The following is a 21445-nucleotide window of genomic DNA, read 5'->3' as shown; positions in this document are numbered from 1 at the left end:
CTGGGAGGTAAGGTACTAATGTAAAGGAATCTCAACTAAATTAGCTCTCACTAAATGTTAGTAATTTTCTCTATTTTTTTATTGATTCCCTCCATTCTACCCTTTTCTGACAGGCTCACAGAAAGAATGGATTCCTGTAGCCTGGAGATCCTTTATTTGTTTTCTTCCTTGTACAGTTTTGAGATACCTGGTCATCATCATTTTCTCTTTCCATCTTTTTTCTTTTTCTCCAATTTTGTATTTCATTATTGAGAAGTATATTTTCCTAGTGCTCTACCTATTTCAAAGAACTAACAACATTGGTCTTTAATTCTAGCTATTCTAAAATATACTTGATGGTTTATCCTAATATCTCGAGTAGTCACAATATCTAGTTATAGGTCTTTACATCATAAATGTGCATTGACTGCCTTATGAAATTACTTTTAAACTTAATTTTATTTACTTTTATTATAATATTTGTTTTTGTCTTTGGGGTCACACCCAGCTGTGTTCAGGGCTTATTCTTAGCTCTTGGACAAGGATCACTCCTGGTGGATCTAGACTCTAAGGGAATCAGATAGAGTCTCAGGGATTGAATGAGGTCTGCTAAATGTAAGGAAAGTACCCTTCCACCGTATTATCACTTCAGCCCCAAGATTTTCTTCTTAAGTATTTTTTTATGGAAAAGAATTATGTAGATTCCATGTACATCCATGTATAGGAAAATTTCATGACTTCATCTCTCCTGACAGCTGCATAATATTCCATTGTGTATATGTACCACAGTTTCTTTAGCCATTCATCTGTTTAAGGGCATCTTGGTTGTTTCCAGATCTGGCTATTGTGAATAGTGCTGCAATAAATATAGGTGAGAGGAAGGGGTTTTTGTATTGTATTTTTGTATTCCTAGGGTATACTATCATGCTGAGTGAAATAAGTCAGAAGGAGAGAGAGAGATGCAGAATAGTCTCACTCATCTATGGGTTTTAAGAAAAATAAAAGTCATTTTTGCAACAATCCTCAGAGACAATGAGAGGAGGGCTGGAACTTTCAGCTCACTCCATGAAGCTCACCACAAAGAGTGGTGAGTGCAGTTATAGAAATAACTACACTGAGAACTACCATAATCATGTGAATGAATGAGGGAACTGGGAAGCCTGTCTAGAGTACAGGTGGGGGTGGGGTGGGATGGAGGGAGATTTGGGACTTTGGTGGTGGGAATGTTGCACTGGTGAAGGGGGGATGTTCTTAACATGACTGAAACCTAATCACAATCATATTTGTAATCAAGATGCTTAAATAAAGAAAAAAAGTTTAAAAAATGAATCATGTAGAGAGATCATCTCATTATTAAAGGCAATGCATTTCGAGATGTTGAATTCCAGCACTGCTTTCCAAAGTACACATTATTATATATAAATAATTTCAAAAGATAGTCATCTCTCTTGTTACTACATTTAAATAAGATTTCTTTCTAGGAAGCTATTTTCCTTTGTTCTATGTCTTGTGAACCCTATTTTCATGCTATTTAAATATATGTCATTTAAAATCTATTTAATTTTACACTTCATTTTTGATATCTGTCTGAGCTAAAATTGATCATTAACAGAATTTCATATGATGACTATGCTATTTAAAAAACTGTTTTATTGCTTTCCTATTAGCCTTATAAATCTGTGGCTTGAGAGTGTTCTTAGAGCTTAAGGTTTCATGACTTTAATAAAGTCCCAATTTTGAGATCATTTTTTAAATTTTGCCAAGTATGCTAATTGAATAAAAAAACTCAATAAATCTCATCCAGATATTTATATATAAAACACTAGAGTGTACAAAATAGTATTGCCTATTTAAAGGCTATTTAGCCATTGCTTAAATTAGTTATGAAACTTTTTGAACTTCTTAGAATAATACTATGAGGAAAACAATGACAGTAATTCAAATGATACAGTCAGGTTCAGGAAAAATAATATAGCTCCATCTTGCACACATTGTTAACTCTGTTCAGGTGGCAGCCTTTGTGGTTTGTTTTAGTTTCAGCTTGTCCCAGAAGGTGTTGCTATACTGTAAGGTGTTAGGTAGTGTAGTTATGGAACTGGAGATAAAAATGGAGGGCTTATAAAATGTTTGATCATTTGGTCCTTCCTGGAAAAGCCCAAGCTTGAATTTCTGAGTGGTCAGCTTGACATTTTTAGTCAGGGAGAAGTTGTGTCATTATTTCTAGAATTCTACTGTAGTTAGAGGAAAAATATTTAAAGTTCATTGCAGTAATTGCTGACAGCTTCCACAGAATTAGGTACTTTTAGCAAGCATGTGCTGCGTTGAAAAAGCCAGCAAAGGAGCATCATGGTAGAGGACAGTGAATTTTGTTAGTTGGATGTGACAATATGTAGGTTCGGGGCATTCTTGTAACCAGAAAGAATGTCATTCGTTTTGAGGTAAAAAAAAAAAAAAAGCAAAATGACTTTTCACAGTGCATGTGTTCGTGCTCTCCAAGCAAAGGAAGACTCTTGAAAGTGTATGAAATGAAAGCTGAACTCAGCTTTTTTTTTTTCTTTCTTTCAGTAAGTTAAAATACAAAACCTATTGTATAACTTGTTGCAGGAGCATGGTTGCTTGTATCAGCAGGCTTGGCATAGTCCATGTGAAGCACTGAGACAGTCCCTACCCTAACAGCCTTCCCCCTCCCTGGAAACCTGCAATTTGCCTCTTAGTCCCAGATGGGGAGGAAACTTGCAAACAGCCGCAAGCCATACATAATGGCAGGGTTCACATCCCCAGGAGGACAAAATAGAAAAATTCAAAAATGTCTTTTTAACTTCATTGAGTCAAGAAGTTTATGATAAAAAAAAAGTTTGTTAAGGTTGTAGCAAATGTTTTTTGTTGTTGTTTTATTTTGATTAGGTTTTAAAGTTTTTCAAATGCTGACTTACTTTTGCTCCATTCCTATACCAACCAATATTCACCTAAAAAAAAACACACAAGAATGACACATTATTTACTTTTCACTTTTTTTTTTTTTACTTAAGTTACTAACAACAACTGCTTCATTAAAAACACCTTGCCTGAGTATACCTGCTTGGTTCCAAGAAATTATAGTATGTTTATATGTAAATGTTCGTGCACAGTGAAACATGCTCTAATCTACTTATAACTTCATAAGTCATTAGAATATAAATGTAAGATTGTTTTCTTTAAGCATTCAATGAAAGGGTTATAATGCATCAGCTCAAAATTAGATTTTCTTCTGAATTTCAAATCTAGAATCATATTTCGTATAAGAAATTATATTTATTGATTTGTTTAAATTATTCCTGCATTACACCATTATAGAAGCATTGTTGCCAAATAATAAGTATTTTAAACTATTCATTGTGAAATGATTCTTTCCATCTAGTTAATCAACACATTCATCACCTCTGCATTTAACATTAGTGTGTGTGTGAAAATTTTTTCAATTCATTCTCTTAGCAAACTTAAACACAATATGGTGTTACTTGCTACAGTCACCAAGTTACACATTAGATCCTCAGACTATAAGACCATATTAAACTTAAAGATGAAGTTTTGTGTCCTTTTAAAAAGTCTCTTCCCATTTCCTCATCTCTCCAGCATTTGACAACCACTTTTTAAATGTTTCTGTGAATTTTTTGAGCCTCCTCATATATGTGATACAATAAAATATGTGTTTTAGTATGACTTTTTTTTCAGTCAGCATGATGATTTCAAGGCTCATCCCTGTTGTTACAAACAGCAGAATTTTTTTTTTTCTGGTAGAGTAAAACTATCCCAATATGTGTTGTGTATATGCCTATTTGATATAGTATTTATCTGTTCACAGTTATTTTATTTTAGCACCTTAATATATGTATTTTTTGTTTTAAGATAAAAATAGAAATCTTCAGATAGGAAGTAATAAATAATAGTATTTTATTTATATTATACTAGGATCATAATAAATAAAGTACTATTTTATTTATAGTACTAGAGTTAAAAACTACAAAATTATATTAGAATATTCTAATATGTATACTAATATTATGTTATATAAAAATATAAAAGTATATTAGAATAAACACTAGTAGTGCCTCTTATAAAAGATATTAATTCAAGATTAAAAACAACTCAAAATTTTGTTACATTTCTATACATAGCAGGAATGAAAACTAAAATATAATATATAACTTTTTAGTAGAAAGAGTAAAATACACAGAAGAAGTTTGACCAAAGCTGGGAAAGATTTGAACACTAAAGCTGAAAACTTTAAGATACTTAGGGGATAAATGAATTATATACAAATAAAAGATTCATTGCTAATAGACTAGAATTAATAATGTGTTCTAATAATTTTTATAACAGAAAGAAATTCCAAAATTAGTGTAGAACCATAGGAGACACTAAGCAGTCAAATATTTTAGAAAGAACAAAGAATCATACTAACTGGACTCAAATATATCAAATCTATAGTTAAATAGCAATAAACTACTAAGAAGAAAGGGAAAAAGAAAGGCTGGGGGCCAAGGGCTAAGTGGTCTCGAATGCATTGGTGGAGAAAAAATAAGGACAGAACTAAATATCCAAGCCAAAGTCAAGGACAATAGACTCAAAAGACCTAAACTTTAACAATCTAAACTTAAATAGATCTGTTATACTGGCAGGCCAGGGGCAAAGAGTGATGGATAGTGTAGGATGTACTCTGGGTTCATTGGTGGAGGGAGGTTAGCACTGGTGCTTGGAATGGCCATTACTCACTGTATATTTGAAATTTAGCTATGAAGGACTTTGTAGATCACAATAATTTTAATAAAATAAAATTTAAAATAATATTAATAAGATATTAATAAAATAATATTAGTAAAACCCCAGTAAACTATGCTTTTTTGCTCTTTTTCTTTTTTTTTTTTGTGCCATATTAGTTTGTGCTCAGTAATTAATCCTGGCCCTGCACTCAGGGATCATTCTTGATGGATTTTGGGAACTGTATAGGGGTGCTGGGAATAGAATCCGGAATGGTTATGTGCAATACAAACATCCTACACATTGTACTGTAGCTCTTGCCCTAAAACAATATAGTATTTAGCATAAACATAGACATATATTTTTTATTTTTTATTTTTTAATATATTTTGTCCTCCAATTTACAATACAGACCAGGCAAATGCCTGGGTTGAGTTGTATATGGGGTGCATTTACTGTACCTCCTCTTTCTATAAAGTCAGTGTAAAGAACACAGCCTGTGGTAAGAATTGGGAGGCCTTATTTTTTTTCTTTTTTTTTTTGATTTTTTTAATATATTTTGATTATAATCTTTTACCAGTGCAACATTCCTATGAGCAATGTTCCAAGTGTCCTTCCTCCCCACCCCACACTGGCCTGTACTCTAGAAAGCCTGTCATAGAGTTTTTTATACTTTAGTTATGTGTTTGAAAGAGCTGGTTAAGGGTATTTTAGAAGTAAAGAAAGAAGTTATCAAAGAAAGATCAGAAATAGATGTAATTATAATTCAGAAGAATATTTTTACATAGTAATCTAATATAGTATTTCTTTTTTATTTATGTGCAACTTTTGTATTGAGATTTTATCATAGTATCATACTCTGCAGGGAGAGTTTTTGAATCATATTTCTGAACATAATATTCAAAGCACAGATTAAATATGCATAAATATGTATTCTGCAACTGGTGTTTAGGAGTGAGTTTGTATGATCTTAGGTAATAATTTATAATAAGCAAACAGCACATGAAAGCATGATCCATTTCTGTCTTGTTCTCTGCTGCCTTAAACTTTTTAATAGGGAGCAGACAAGTCAATACTTTTGATGGTTTGTTTGTTTGTTTGTTTGTATTGGGGCCACATGGGCACGTTGCTCCTGGCTCTGCAGTCAGAAATCGCTCCTGTCAGGCTCAGGGGACCATATGGGATGCTGGAGATCGAACCCTGATCTGTCCTGGGTAGGCCACATGCAAGGCAAATTCCCTTCAGCTGTGCTACTTCTCCAGGCCCACAAGTCAGTACTTTTGAATGTATGAATGATTAGGAGTGTTCTCCTTCATACAATAACGCCTACAGTATAAACTTGTTCATGTTTGAAAATGTTTCTCTTTGAAATTCCTGAGCATAGGAGAACATTAATTCTCTTATGTCTTATTTAATGTATTATTATTTGAATATATGTATGCTATCTAAAATTGTGTAACTTAAAGAGAACATTTAATGTATTATTATTTGAATATATGTATGCTATCTAAAATTGTGTAACTTAAAGAGAACATTAATTCTCTTATGTCTTATTTAATGTATTATTATTTGAATATATGTATGCTATCTAAAATTGTGTAACTTAAAGCCAACTTATTTTGTTTTTTTTTCCCTTCATCTCACTCCAATCTTAAAGAATATCTAATTTCTCTATTATGTAAAGCTCACCCAACATATAAGTAACATCTGAAATGCCACTTCGCAAAACTTTCTGTATCATCTTTGGACTTTGATGCAGTAAACATACTTCTATAGCTATATTTGTTTGATGTTCTGAATTTCATGATATGCTTTCTCATATGACTGACACATAACTAAACAGTGAAATCGCTTTAAGGATATCAGATATATAATTGTATTTAATTCTCAGAACAATCTCAGGTAGGTAGAACCATTATTTTATGTATGAGAAAAATCAGGCTACAGAGATTTATTTTTAAGGTTGTATATCTAATAAATGAAAAAAAACTTGACCTTATACTCCAAGGCACTGAATCTTGATCTCATACTCCTAACAGAGTATGCTTCAATGACTGCTTAGAGTTTCCCTAATCTAATGATATTTGGGGAGAGAATATTTTTCTTATTATATGCAACAGAAAATACTACTATTTTTATACCCATTCACGCTTTCAGTATTTCACCTTCTACCTTCTGTATTGTTTTGTGATAATTTTTGTTTTTTTAATATATTCACTTTAAATAACAAGAATATAATCATGAAGAGAACACATGTTTTGTGCATAGTAAAAAAGAATTTTTCTTGCATCATTATGCAAAATTAAGCATCTTACACTAAATTAATAAAATTTCTTAGGTGTTTATATAAATTGTTTTTTCTCTAAATTTTATGACAAGCTTTCTCTTCTTTGTTAGTTATGCTTTGGTATGTTTTAGCGGTTCTATATTTTGAACTAACTAATGCTATGTCTGGTGGCCAAATTCAAGTGCTTATTGCCTTCAAATATATGAAGCTATTTATTAAAGGCTTCAAGGGAAAGAACTTAGGTGGCATCATGTCAATAGTATAGTACAGACTTTGGCAGTCCAGAATATTAGTATCCTGAGTGTGATACATGTGGAAGCTAATGGCTTCCTAGGTCACTTTATGTCAGTCTTAGTAAAGCTGCCGAAGTGTTTTGGTCCCTCCCTCGGTTGTTGTTACCCAGTTATAGAAACCCTGCTTTTTTCTTATCTCATTTTCTTTAGCAGCACTGCTGCACTGCCTTTTGACCTGGTTTAACAGTCCTTAGTGACCTCTGGCATGCCAACATGTGGGCCCCCTCGGGAATATGCCCATTAGATTGGGTTTTATGGTAATGATTTTACTCTATACAGAAGTTGGTCTAAAATGTCTGCACTCCCCTTATTAAAGAGAAAATTTCACAATGTAATTTATTTCACAAGCATCCCACAGTTATGTTAAACAGATGGTTGCCAAACACCAGTTCAAAGTAGATTGCTCTATATGAAATAAAATCCATGCTCAGAAAACCTGGCAGTGTGAGCTAGTCTTCTTCCAAAACAGTCTCCCAAACAAATTTCTCTCTACTCAGAGCTAGCAAACGGGTACACCTGTATTAAAAATGAAGTTTTCAAAAGCATGTCAGATGGCACACATTGAATCAGTGCTTACTCATTACATTATTGGCATCCTCTTATTTTAGTTTTAGTAATTGGTGACCACTTTGCTTTTGGAGGCACAGATAATGTACCGAGCTTCTGGCCACTGGTCCTGTGCTCTTCTCTCAGATCTGACTCTGAATGACTTGAACATGGTATTCTATACATTCTGCACTTCAGTTTCTTAATGTTTTAAATAGAAACTACTATTATATACTTCATAGAATGGTTATTGTGATTAAATAGCTGTAAAAATAGGCCTCAAATCTATGCTTGTCATAAGTGGCATTATGCAGATGTTGTTGTCTTGCATTGCTATATTTGTCGCCTGTAGTCAGTCTATGTCTTGTCTCTATTACTCGAAAAGAGAAATATAAATAGGTGTATCAGGAGTAACACCAGTAAACATCTATTGAGCAAGATGGTTCTTCAACTGAATAAATATGCCATTTCTTTTCAGGAAACTAACATTATACTGATACCCTAGCTACTGTAGAGTTAAGACAGACTAATACAGTCATTACGATGTGTGTCTATACTGAGAAAACCTTTCTTTAAAGAGAGGGTAGCAGATAAGTGAGACTCAGGATATGTTAATATTGATGCAAATAGGTGGAAAATTCCAAAAAATAATAATTGGAATTGCCAGGGTAGGGGAATAGTAGAAATGTATGGCATAATTTCCAGGAGAGATAACAAAGGTTTGATTGGAAAATAGTGAATAACTCAGTGACTGATATCCAAGAGATGTGATGAAACAATCTTGTGGATAACCCAAATTCTATTGTGCATAAGTATTTAACTTGTATGCAAAAGACAGCCACTAAAGTAGTTTTAGCAGATTAATTATGAGCCTTATTTTCCTCAAATTAGGATTCTAGATGAATCCAATACCGGGATATAGGATGAATAGTGTGTGGCAAAAGGCTAAAGAAAAGAGGCCGGTTTATAAAGTTACTGAAATTATTCCAGGTGAGAGGTCATGGGAATATTGAGTTCTGTGTCACTGGTGAAAATATATAAAAAAAAAAAGATTTGGAAATGCAAGGCACTGCATATAATGAATCTTTAGCAATTGGCAAGTGAAAACATTTATTTAATGATAGTTAAAAAGGTAGGCTGTTGTTTGCCTCTGAAATTTTTGTTTAAACTTGCCTTATTTTCTCCACATTGTAACTTTCTGGGAAACCAGTTTTCTGCCAAAAAATTTCAAGTTTATCCTTTGGCAACAATATTACCATTGTGCTGGCCACTAAAGGTGTGTGATTTGATGATGGTTTTGCAGATAAGGTTTCAGGAACTGTGAGAGATCATTAGGGAATTGGATGTCTTTGCCTCCCTTTCTTTTCAGATGAGGTAGAAATGATACATTTTAGTCTTTATTTTATTGTGAGATGTCTTCAAATCGAAATGAAATATCACATGAGCTTCTCAAAAAATATCATTATAATAGTAATAGACATCAGGTTGTCAAACCTTGACCACAAAGAAAGGCACAAAATGTCATCCTACACAAATAGTTGGTAGGGATATTGAATTTGATAATATTTACTTATTCCTCAAATGATTGTCTATCTACCCATAATAAATCAATGCATGACTAATGAAACAGGAAAGGTAGAGGTGGAGAATGGATTGACCCGTGACAGATACTTCTGGAACTACCTATAATTTAAAAAAATGCTGTAAGACCTCAGGAAAATTTATAATTAACAGTTGGTTATTTTCAGTGAATGACTATATATCAGGCTTAATGGAAAACATTAAGTCTGTGATTCAATTTATAGAAACGAAAAATATTTTATTTGACTATTTATATATTTTATTTTATTTGTGCACTCATTCTCTTCCGCTGACAAAGTATTGTTTTATAATTTATGATAGATCTATTTGCCCCAAAATGAATTTTGTCCTAAATATAATAGTACTATTATTTACTTAGTAAATTGGAAAGCAAATTTATGTCGAAAAACTTTGTGCTAAAAATCAGATTAGCAGTTTATTGTAAATTCACATATTTCATTTGGTATTCTTATTAAAGTCATTTAGGTTTATCTATGACTGCCTTTTCTATAGTTTCCACTTCTTTTCAGTATCAAATCAGACAAAATATATATGATTTGAATTTTGGGTGAAATACAATAATGTTTGTATTACATTATTATTATTATTATTATTATTATCATTCTATTACCATTATCCTAAATTCTTAGTGTAAAAGATTGATCAATTCCACTGTTCTATGGAACATTAAATATTCCCTTCTCTTGTTTTAGATAGTATACATGATTTAGCCAAAATAAATGTCTGGAGCCCAACAAGTTAAGTAGCAGAATGAGTGGTAGAAGTAGCATAACTTCCTACAGGCTATTATTAGCTTAATAACAGTAATCAGAAGTCAGCAGACCTGTTGGAATTACTCTAGTCTCTTTAAGAAATGAAAAATCTGGACAGTGAGATGATAAAGCAAGAAAGGCATCTGCCTTGTCTACTGCTGACCCTGGTTCAATTTCTGACACCTGTTTGATCCTTCTGGCACTACCAGGAAGTCAGGTCTGACCTGAATACAGAACCAAGAGATGATGAGTGCCCCCCAAACCCAGAAATCATAAGTGCATAACTTGTTTAGTGAGAAGGGTGAGAATGGAGGCAAAGAAAATAAGGTGATGTGATGGATAGTTTTAGTTTATCACTTGCAAATGCTCTACTGAATTTCATTGATGCTAATGTCTGATATCTATAACCAATTATGAATGAAAACTTGAAAAAAATGTAGTAAAATGGCAGAGCTTCAAGTTATAGATATTTACTTATTTGTTACTTATAGAAAAAAAAGACCAGCAAAAAAAAAAAGAAGAAAAAGTTTTATAATTAAGGAAAATTTACAAAGAAAATTTGAAAATATATTAAAATACCTTAAAATAATTTCTTTTGTGGTTATTTTACTTTGTTTATACTAGGTTTTCAGTAAATATTTGTGCCTCACAACAGAGCTTTGAAGGCTTGTTTTTTTTTTTTTTTTTTTTTTTTTTTTTTAATTTTTTTTTTTATTAATTATTAATTATTTTTTTTTTATTATTTTAATTATGACAACAAAGATGCAAAGAAAGAGGACAGGGTAAAGTTACAGTGGAAGCCCAATCACCCATAAACAGGATTCTCAGTAGTTCCATCGATGATATCCCAGCCTTGAACTTTCAGCCAAAGAACATTAAGAAAAACAAAACTGAACCCATGTACAATACAATTACTTTGTCCCTCAAATCCCCAGTTGTAGTACATATTGTTTCTTAGCAGCACACCATATAATCTAAAGATATTAGACTTATGTAACTCTTTAAACATTGAGGGCAAAGAACATTTATCTAGTTCCATGCACATGCTTACTAGTTTAAGTTAACCTCAAAAGTTTTAATGGGTTGTTTTTCTTGTTTTTTTTTTTTAACACATTAATTTAAGCAGCTGTTAACTTGTATTTAATCGAGTTTGGTTTTTTTTCTGTTTTGTAATTTTAAATGAGAGCAGTATAAGACCAGAAGAAACTTTCAACAAATTATTAGATAGACACATTGATTCCTATACTGTCTGTAATACCATTCAAATATATGTCCTAGACTTGGAAAAAGTGATTTTTTCCAGTTCTAATACCCTGTAAGAGTTCTCCTATATTTTCACACAACAAAAAGCAAGCATTAAAAAAAAAAAAAGATCTACTTACACATCACACCTTGAAGACTCCCATCTGCCTAACACAATTTCATAGGTTAAAGAAAGGCACTTTGTTGTTTTTTTCATAAACACAGTGAAACAAATGTCTATCCATATAGCATTTGTTTCCTTTAAAGAGTAAATATTTTACATATTTCTCAGAAACCAACTTATGAGTAATCTAGAATTTCTGTTTTATATGTAGAGGTTCAGCAGACTTTTTTTTTACTTTATCATTTTAAATTATAAAAATTAATCAAATTCTTTTGCATTATTTTCTTGGTCAGAAGCATTGAGCATTATCAACTTATGGATTTCTCAAATCAAGTTATATTGCATAATAATCCATATTATAGACATTTTAGTTTTCATATTAAAATTTACATACTGTAAAGAAAAATACTTTTCTTTAATTTTAAAAAATTTAAACAATTTAAATGTTGCCCAGAGAGATGGTATAGAAGCCAAAGAGCTTCCTAACATGCAGCCTACCTGGGCTCATTTCCAGGCACCACAGCACTGCTGAGCATGGAGTAACTCTGAAAACTAAAAGGTGCAGGGGAACAATTAACAATTTGTGGTTTTTCAGTTCTGTGTACTGTGCTATGAGAAAACTTTAATGTTCAAAATGTTAGGATTATCTATAAAAATAAATTATAAGGATGTGGGTAGGATTTGTTTAATTTGTTAAATGACAATTAAATGAATATTTTATTTAGAATGTAAAAGTGACCTTTGCCTCTAACATTTTAAAAAATAATAATTATACTTAATTAAAATATATCATTTACAGAAATAACTAAATTATATGCTATGTTAAATAGACAAAGAATTAGATAAAATTTCAGAGTAAAAATAGTTAAAGTTCCATTTCTATGGAAAATCCTTTTTACACATATTTGCTATTTAAGTCAATAAATGTATTGTAAAAACCAAATTTATATGTTACTAAAATATTTTCTAAATTTTTATCAATTAAATCTTTCCTGCAACCATTTTTAAGTTTATACTAACCTGTTAAAAGTTTACATCTTGGGGGCCGGAGAGATAGCATGGAGGTAAGGCGTTTGCCTTTCATGCAGGAGGTCATGTGTTCGAATCCCGGTTCCCCATATGGTCCCCCGTGCCTGCCAGGAGCAATTTCTGAGCCTGGAGCCAGGAGTAACCTCTGAGTACTGCCGGGTGTGACCCAAAAACCACAAAAAAAAAAAGTTTAAATCTTGAGGCCGGCAAGGTGGTGCTAGAGGTAAGGTGTCTCTGCCTTGCAAGCACTAGCCAAGGATCAGGACCGTGGTTCAATCCCCCGGCGTCCCATATGGTCCCCCAAACCAGGGGCAATTTCTGAGCGCTTAGCCAGGAGTAACCCCTGAGCATCAAACGGGTGTGACCTGAAAACGAAAACAAAACAAAAAAGTTTACATCTTAATGTTAACAAACTATTGACCAGAACATACGTGTATAATAAATATTTGCTCATTCAATAATGTTTAAGGCAAACTCAGTTTTGGCCCTGTTTCTTAGATTTTGGGGTAGATAAGTTTAATGAATCAGGGATCCCTAAGCATATGTAATATCACTGTTCACTTTAATTTTTCTTTTATTTTTAAGTGTAACATAACATTTATTTAACATAAAATACTTGCAAATGAAATTTTTATTATGCATATAATTAGTTAAAATTTATGTTTAATACCTTCACAATTGAATGTTTTCCTCATTTTGGTCTGTGATCTATTTCTCTGTACCTGTGTCAGTACTCTTTTCAGTTAGGTGGTTTGTTTTTGCCTTTTAACACTATACTTGTAAATGAAAGACAAGTCTAATATAATTTTATTTGTTTACTGCTATGTATCTTGAAACAATGAAGATTATGAAAATTTTGAGTATAAGAGTTTTATGCATTATTAGGATAAATTTTGAACTGTCCTAATAATGAGAATGCATGAGGGAAATGGAAAGCCTGTCTAGAGTACAGGCGGGGGTTGGGTGGGGAGGAGGGAGATTTGGGACATTGGTGATGGGAATGTTGCACTGGTGATGGGGGCTGTTCTTTACATGACTGAAACCCAAACACAATCATGTATGTAATAAAGGTGTTTAAATAAAATATATATATATATAAATAATAATACCTAGGTCTGAAAATGCTCGGGTGAAAAGCAAAACTAAGATAAAAGTTAAGGGGTCAGAGCGGTGGCACAGCAGTAAGGCGATTTGCCTTGCACGCGGCTGACCTAGGATGACCTAGGTTCGATCCCCTGGCATCCCATGTGGTCCTCCAAGCTAGGAGCGATTAAAAAAAAGAGTTTTATCCAGTGGAATTGTTCATAATTAATATTTATTTGGCCTGGAAGTTACTTATAGTAACATCTGTCTCTCTCTAGTCAGCATTGTTGTAGCCACTTGTATTTTTCTTTCTTTCCTTTTTTTTTTTTTTTTTTGGTGTTTGGTTTTTGGTTTTGGGGCCACACACATTGACTCTCAGGGGTTGCTCCTGGCTATGTGCTCAGAAATCGATTCTGGCTTGGGGGGACCATATGGGATGCCTGTGAATCGAATGCGATCCGTTCTAGGCTAGTGCTGGCAAGTCAGACGCCTTACCACTCTGCACCTCAGTGTTTGACTTTTTATTCCTTCCACAAGAACCTTACCTCTAGCGCTGCCACTCCAGCCCCTATTTTATTTATTAATTTATTTGTTTGTTTGTTTGTTTGTTTATTTACTTTGGTTTTGGGGCATCACCTGGTGATGCTCAGGGATTACTCCTAACTATGTGCTCAGAAATCAATCCTAGTTTGGGGGACCATATAGGACACCAGGGGATCGAACTGCATCTCTCCTAGGTTGATGCAAGAAAGGCAGATGCCCTACCTCTTGCACCACCGCTCCGGCCCTATGTTGTAACCACTTTTAAACTGAAGTGATTAAACTATGAATCTATATACCATCTGTCAACTATATTCTAAAGGTGAACAATAGTATTTTGAGAGCAAAGAACATAACTTCATGCTTTACAAGAAGACCCAGTTTTATTTCATTATCACCTCTGGTGCCTAAACTTCCTTGGAAGTTTCCTGAGCACTGTACCTGAATAACCCTATCAATATTGATGGTCCTAAAAAATATGTATATTGAAAATCTAAAAGTAGGGAGGAATTTAAATTTATTAACATGTTCCCATTTTAAAAGCAGCACTTTTTATAAGTATTTATGTAGAAAGTTAGATTCTGAAACATATCTAAAATATCATCCTTGTAAAATTCTATTATAACTGTATTTTATGTTAAACTAATTGTTATTTACATAAAACACTAATATATGTAAATTATTCACACCTCCAAATCTACAAACATAATATGACAGTTAACCATTATTGAGCATTAATATTTTAAAATTTGGTTTCTTTTTGTTCTGTTTACATCACATAATTGTTAAGGAAAATATATAGCAATAATACATCTTTATTTTATTAAAGTTATTCAAATAATACCTATATAAAACAAATGTTTGTGACTATAATATTGAATAGTAAAGATGAATTAATGAGTTTTCATTGCTCTTACTAATATTTATTCGTTTCAGATTTAATTATTTTGGAGTACATGGGCAAAGTATTCATTTTAGTCAACTATAGGACAGATCATGACTTTGTGTTTAAGTTGTTACTGATTTTCAGTATGCATTACATATAAATTTCAAGAAGTATACCTGAATTTTTTTTGGGGGCCACACCTGTGGCACTCACGGGTTGCTCCTAGCTCTGCAATCAGAAGTCACTCCTGTCAGGCTCAGGAGGCTATATGGAATGCCAGGGATCAAACCTGGGTCCATTCCAGGTCAGCTGCACACAAGGTAAATGCCTAATCGCTGTGCTATCACTCTAGCCCTATAAATATAACTGAACTTTATACTATCCATATCATGAAAAAACTTGAAAATAGTTTTTAGTATAGGGATAATTTATAATGTAATGTAATTTTACTCATTCTTTCGAGTTTTCTTTATCTTTAAAGAAAATATCATATTTAGAGAACACCTTTTACATAATCAAAACAAAATTTTAATTTCAGAGACAGTAACTAATATATTGTTACTATGTTGGACGATGATTAGTAACAATAATAGGATTATATATTATAGCTCCAAATAATATAACTTTTAAAATATAACCCATTTTTATTTTGCTAAAAGTTTCAATTTTAATTATTGATGGGACAAACAAGCTATTAGATGCTGTACATTATGTAGAAACATTTAAAGGCTAGGAATATTTTATATTTTTTGAGTAAGAAACAAGTTCTTATCTAATAGAGACGGGAACACAAATTTGGTAATGTAATTAGGCCTTTTACCCTGAACATTGGCAAAATGATTTGGCTCAAGCCTCAGAAGAATGGGCATTGCCCACAAACAACTGAACAATGGATATCATCTATGGAAACAACCACAATTGTCTATAACATTACCAGGATCCAAGCCTCTACCAGGGAAGACTTACCACTGCTTTGGCATTGACTTACTCTAAAGAGTGCTCCCCACACCCAGACGACTCAGTAACAGTCTGCATGCAGGGCAGATCTCTCCGCATTTAATGGTATGCTGAAACTAGAGGATGCTCCACAGCAGCCTGACATCGATGAAAGAAATTAACAGAATCCAGAGTCTTTAAATACAAGAATCTGAAACCAACAACAGCTAAAGTGTGAAAAAGTTTCACCGGGACCTTGAGAATGACTCGAGTTGGACGGACTGGTATGCCTGGAACCCAGAGTCGGTCTTATGCCAATAAACTTCTGTGGTGAGGCCTTTTTGTAATCAGGTCAAGAATTTTTTTCCATTTTCCCCATTTTTCTGAACCTATGCAAACAACGGTGATTGCCACTATCACACCTTTACTATATTTTTTTACTCTTATCCTTTAAGGAAAAAAATACAACTTACTGAACTTAAAAACAAATAACTGTAGTAGAATGCCTGTCTCGAATACAGGCAGGGGATGGGAAGGGGGGAGTGGGGTAATGTTACACTGGTGAAGGGGGGGTGTTCTGGTTATGACTGTAACCCAACTATGATCATGTTACTTAAATAAAAAATATATTAAAAAAAAATATATATATATATTTGGAGCTGGGGCCGGAGAGATAGCACAGCGTAGGGCATTTCCCTTGCATGCAGAAGGACAATGGTTCGAATCCCGGCATCCCATATATATATATATCTTCTGAGCACAGCACAGAGCCAGGAGAAACCCCTGAGCATTGCTCAGTGTGACCCAAAAACCAAAATAAATAAATGAATAAATAAATAAATAAAATTTTTTCTATTTAACATTTAAAAATTCAGACTGTTTTTCTGCCTTTGGTACTAGATGAAATGAATTTCAAACAAATTTTAGTGAAATAGATTAAGAAATAGGATAGGGAGCCAGAGTAATAGCACAACAATAAAGCACTTGCTTTGCACATGACCAACCAAGGTTTGATTCTCGATATCCTATATGGTTTTCCAGGAGCAATTTCTGAGTGCAGAGCCAGGAGTACCCCTTTAGTGCTGCCTGGTGTGCCCCCCCCCCGCAAAAAAAATGAAAGAAAAGAAAAGAATTAGAATAAGATTTGTTTTTATATAACTCACCGTATACTTATAAGTACAAATTGAATCAAATCTATATTAATTATTGAAAAATTTTATAGACCCTTAATGGATAATGTCATCAATATATAAAACAGTCAGTGAGAAAAACTTATTATTATAGAAGAATTAGCCAAGAATTTTAATAGTTTTCAAAAAGCCTCAATTATAAATAGAAAGAATACTCAAATTTCTTATATTAAAAGGTTTAGGCCAGGGGTCTCAAACTCGCGGCCCGCGGGCCTTTTGTGGCCCTTCGTACAACATTTTGTGGCCCTGACCTAGAGGAATCTTTTTTTGTTTTGTTTTGTTTTAGTTGTTTGGGTCACACCCCCCAGTGTTCAAGGCTTACTACTGACTTTGCACTCAAGGATCACCCGACTTTGCCTCCTGCGGCCCGCAGGTAAATTGAGTTTGAGACCCCTGGTTTAGGCTAAAATTATAGTAATTAACGGTTTCCATCTATCTAGTTGTATATTATACAATAAACAGGGTTTTTTTGGAGGGCCACACCGATTATGCTCAGGGGTTACTCCTGGCTCTGTGCTCAGATATTGCTCCTGGCTTGGGGGGCCAAATCACAGTTCGTGAACTATTTAACACAAAAAGAATAATCTTAAATTTCTTTTGATATAGCTTATATGATATATTACAATATATTTATACAATGAATTATATTAACTAAAATTGACAATATTTCTATGAGCTAATGCAGAAATATTGAAAAAATACTCAGAAAAAATTGAAAACAGGTGAATCACTCTGCTCTAGTTCTGTTAGTAAATTTATATTTCACAATAACCATATTTCAGGCAAGTATACCTCTGGATCAGAATTAAAGGGTGATGATTGCTTTTGAGACAGAGTAGAGGAATGGTGAAACTTGGTTAGAAAAGAATTAGATACTTTTTTTATTATTTTTATCTTGTCTGTATTTTATTCATGGATTCTTTAAATAATACATAGCACTTTTAGAAAACATTAAGTCTTAATCATTTATCATTTCAGCAGAGACTGAATACAGACTATTCTTCAGGTTTTTGCTTGGGTTAGAGGTAGTGAAACAGATAAAATATCATTCCTATGTTAAAAATTTGAAGCAATAGTTGACATCTATGTACCATATTTTCTGGCGTATAAGACGACTTTTGAAACAAAAAAACGTCAACTGAAAATCGGGGGTCATCTTATACACAGAGTATATCCCGAGAAATGTTTCAATATGCCACTAAATGAAAATTGTCTGAATATTGCCACAAAACGAATTCTCCAACTCGATCCTGCGCGAATCACTGCCAGGCTGCTTGAACGCCTCTCTAACTCAGCCAATTCAAGCAGGCTTTTTATGCATGTAAATTAGACAGTGTTCTGTACCCGAATCTACACTGTAAGAAGCCTCCTCAGATTGGCCAAAGTCAGGAAGGAAGTCTATTGCAGTATAACCTTTGGACCTTTGCTTGTAGTGATTGGCTCACTGTGGAAGATACAGTTGCAGCATAGGAACATTCTGTCTTATACAGCAAATATAGGCCTAAACCTATGTTTTATAAAATTAGGGGGTTTTCTTACACACCCGGTCATCTTATACACTGGAAAATACAGTAGTATAAAACTGAAGAGTGAATATTTCATTGAAGATAGGGCCAGGAATAATGTGTAATACATTTTACCTACCAGAATAGTTTTCAGAGCATAATTTGATCTTTACAATGTCTCTATGTAATAGGGCACTGTATACTATTTGTCCAGAGGAAAAATAATAGCTATGCTCATTTTCTCATTAAATAATCAAAGCTGCCTTAAAAAGTGGGTACCATGCCATCCCCATTTCAGTGAGTACAGTGGAATTGAAGTAATTTCTACTGATGTTATTTAAAGAGAGGGTCAGCAATATTATTTAAACCTAGACGTTTTGCCTACAAGATTCCCATCCTTAATAACTAAATTACTTTGCTGAAGCTTTAATCTGAATTGATTTTAACTCTGAAATTGAAAAAAAAATGTTCAATGCAGAGGTTAAACTATTAGTTCAAGATGTTATTGCTGGTAAATATTAAATCCTGTATTAGTGCCATCATCTTCCAACTAATCCAGTGGTTTTTTTCAGCCACCATATTCAGTTCATTGGGGACTTTTAAGAAGAGTAGATGATGAGTCATTTTGATAGAATAATTAATATGTATAGATAAATATAAGTATTAATGTCAAATCACAGTAGGTGATATACAGAAGGTATAATTTCTCTAAGAAAGCAGTTTCAGTCAAAATAACTTCTATTTATCAAAATGTCTTCTGTATTTAGGTAGTACCAAATAATTTTTGTTAAATAACTTAGATGGGATTTCTTTAAAAAATATTAAAGATTACTGATTAGAAAAACTAGTATTCATTTGGAATTCAAGCCTACTTCCTGAAAAGTCTGTCACAGCAATTCAGAAAGATGACTTACTAACAAAATCTTAACTTTTCCGCAGGATTATCAAAAAGTACAAGTAGAAATATTAAATTTCTTAACCATATGCAAGCACATTCTTGTTGATTATGCCACATGTATCATTTGTTGCATTTTGTTGTATATATATTAATTTAACATTGTATTTTCATATTCTTATGTTCCCTAGAGAAGTTATTTTCCTATAGTTTAGGAATAAATGGAGATGGAAGGGTCCTGTACACTTTGGATTAACTCTATTTAGCTCTTAATACATATGTTTAGACTGATTTTATAGCATTTTCCTTTGGGAATGTGCCTTTATACCAGGATCAGAAGTTAATTCTCTGTTTCTGCCTTGAAGATGACTTTAGTTGCAATGTCATTGAGTGAATTACCTATGTGCTGTTCAATATGCCTGTGGTTTTGGGTTTGATATCCAGGTCTTTGATCCATTTGGATTTGACCTTTGTGCATGGTGTTAGCTGGATGTCTGAGTGCACTTTTTTGCAAGTGGCTGACCAGTTGCTCCAATACCACTGGTTAAAGAGGTTTTCCTTGCTCCATTTTGCATTTCTTGCCCCTTTATCAAAGATTAATTGATTGTAAATCTGGGACACATTCTCTGAATACTCAAGTCTATTCCACTGATTTGAACGTTTGTCTTTATTTTAGAACCAAGCTGTTTTAATGACTATAGCTTTGAAATACAATTTAAAATTTGGGAAAATGATACCTTTCATACTCCTTTTCCCATGGATTGCTCTAGCTTTTCATAGGTGTCTATTGTTTCAAATGAATTTCAGGAGTGTTTGATCTACTTCTTTGAAGAATGTCATGGGTATCCTTAGAGGGATTGCATTAAATCTGTACAATGCTTTGAGGAGTATTGCCATTTTAATTATGTTAATCTTGCCAATCCATGAGCAGGGTATGTGTCTCCATTTCCTTGTTTCTTTTTTTATTTCTTGAAGCAGGTTTTCATAGTTTTCTTTGTATAAGTCCTTCAAATCTTTAGTTAAGTTGACTTCAAGATATTTGAGTTTGTGTGACAGTAATGTTAATGGGGTTGTTTTTTAATGTCCATTTTTTTCTATCATTATCGGTGTATAAGAAGGCCATTGATTTTTCTGTGTTAATTTCATATAGCCACTTTGCTATATCAATCTATTGTTTCTATAAGCTTTTTGGTAGTGTCTTTAGGGTTTTCTAAATATAGTATCATGTCATCTGCAAACAGTGAGAACTTGACTTCTTCCCTTCCTATCTGGATTCCTGTGATATCTTTTTTTTTGCCTAATAGCTATGGCAAGGACTTCTAGTACTATGTTGAATAATAGTGGTGAGAGAGAGTAGTCTTATCTTGTACTAGATTTTCGAGGAAATGCTTTTAATTTATCTCCATTGAGAATAATATTTGCCATTGGCTTATGGTAGATGGCCTTGACTATATTGAGAAAGGTTCCTTTCATTCCCATCTTGCTGAGAGTTTTTATCGACAATGAGTGTTGGACCATATCAAATGCTTTTTCTGCATCTACTGATATTATCGAATGGTTTTAATTTTTTTCTTGATATGATGTATTACATTGTTTGATTTACATATGTTAAATTATTCTTGCATTTCTGGAATGAATCCTACTTGGTCATGGAATCTGACCTTCTTGATGAGGCATTGGATCCTATTTGATGAGGATCTTTGCATCTGTGTTCATCAGGGATATTGGTTTGTAGTTTTCTTTTCTTTCAACATCTCTGTCTGATTTAGGTATCAGAGTGATGGTAGCATTATAAAAACTAGCACTCTCCATACAAGAG

General features: G+C 33.1%; 1 protein-coding gene and 1 non-coding gene across 4 annotated transcripts in view; one reads left to right on the top strand and one right to left on the bottom strand.

Annotated features, from left to right (window-relative positions):
- Window positions 1–21445, top strand: part of IKZF2 (IKAROS family zinc finger 2) — a 189958-nt gene that overhangs the window by 93828 nt on the left and 74685 nt on the right. The gene's annotated exons all lie outside the window — the stretch shown is intronic.
- LOC126031868 (small nucleolar RNA SNORA51) lies at window positions 5104–5235 on the bottom strand. Its single transcript, XR_007503686.1, has one exon. It is a non-coding gene; the product is annotated as a small nucleolar RNA SNORA51 (small nucleolar RNA).

Source organism: Suncus etruscus, chromosome 1 (genome assembly GCF_024139225.1).
Source record: "Suncus etruscus isolate mSunEtr1 chromosome 1, mSunEtr1.pri.cur, whole genome shotgun sequence".
NCBI lineage: Eukaryota > Metazoa > Chordata > Mammalia > Eulipotyphla > Soricidae > Suncus > Suncus etruscus.
This window is presented reverse-complemented; position numbering and strand designations above follow the sequence as displayed.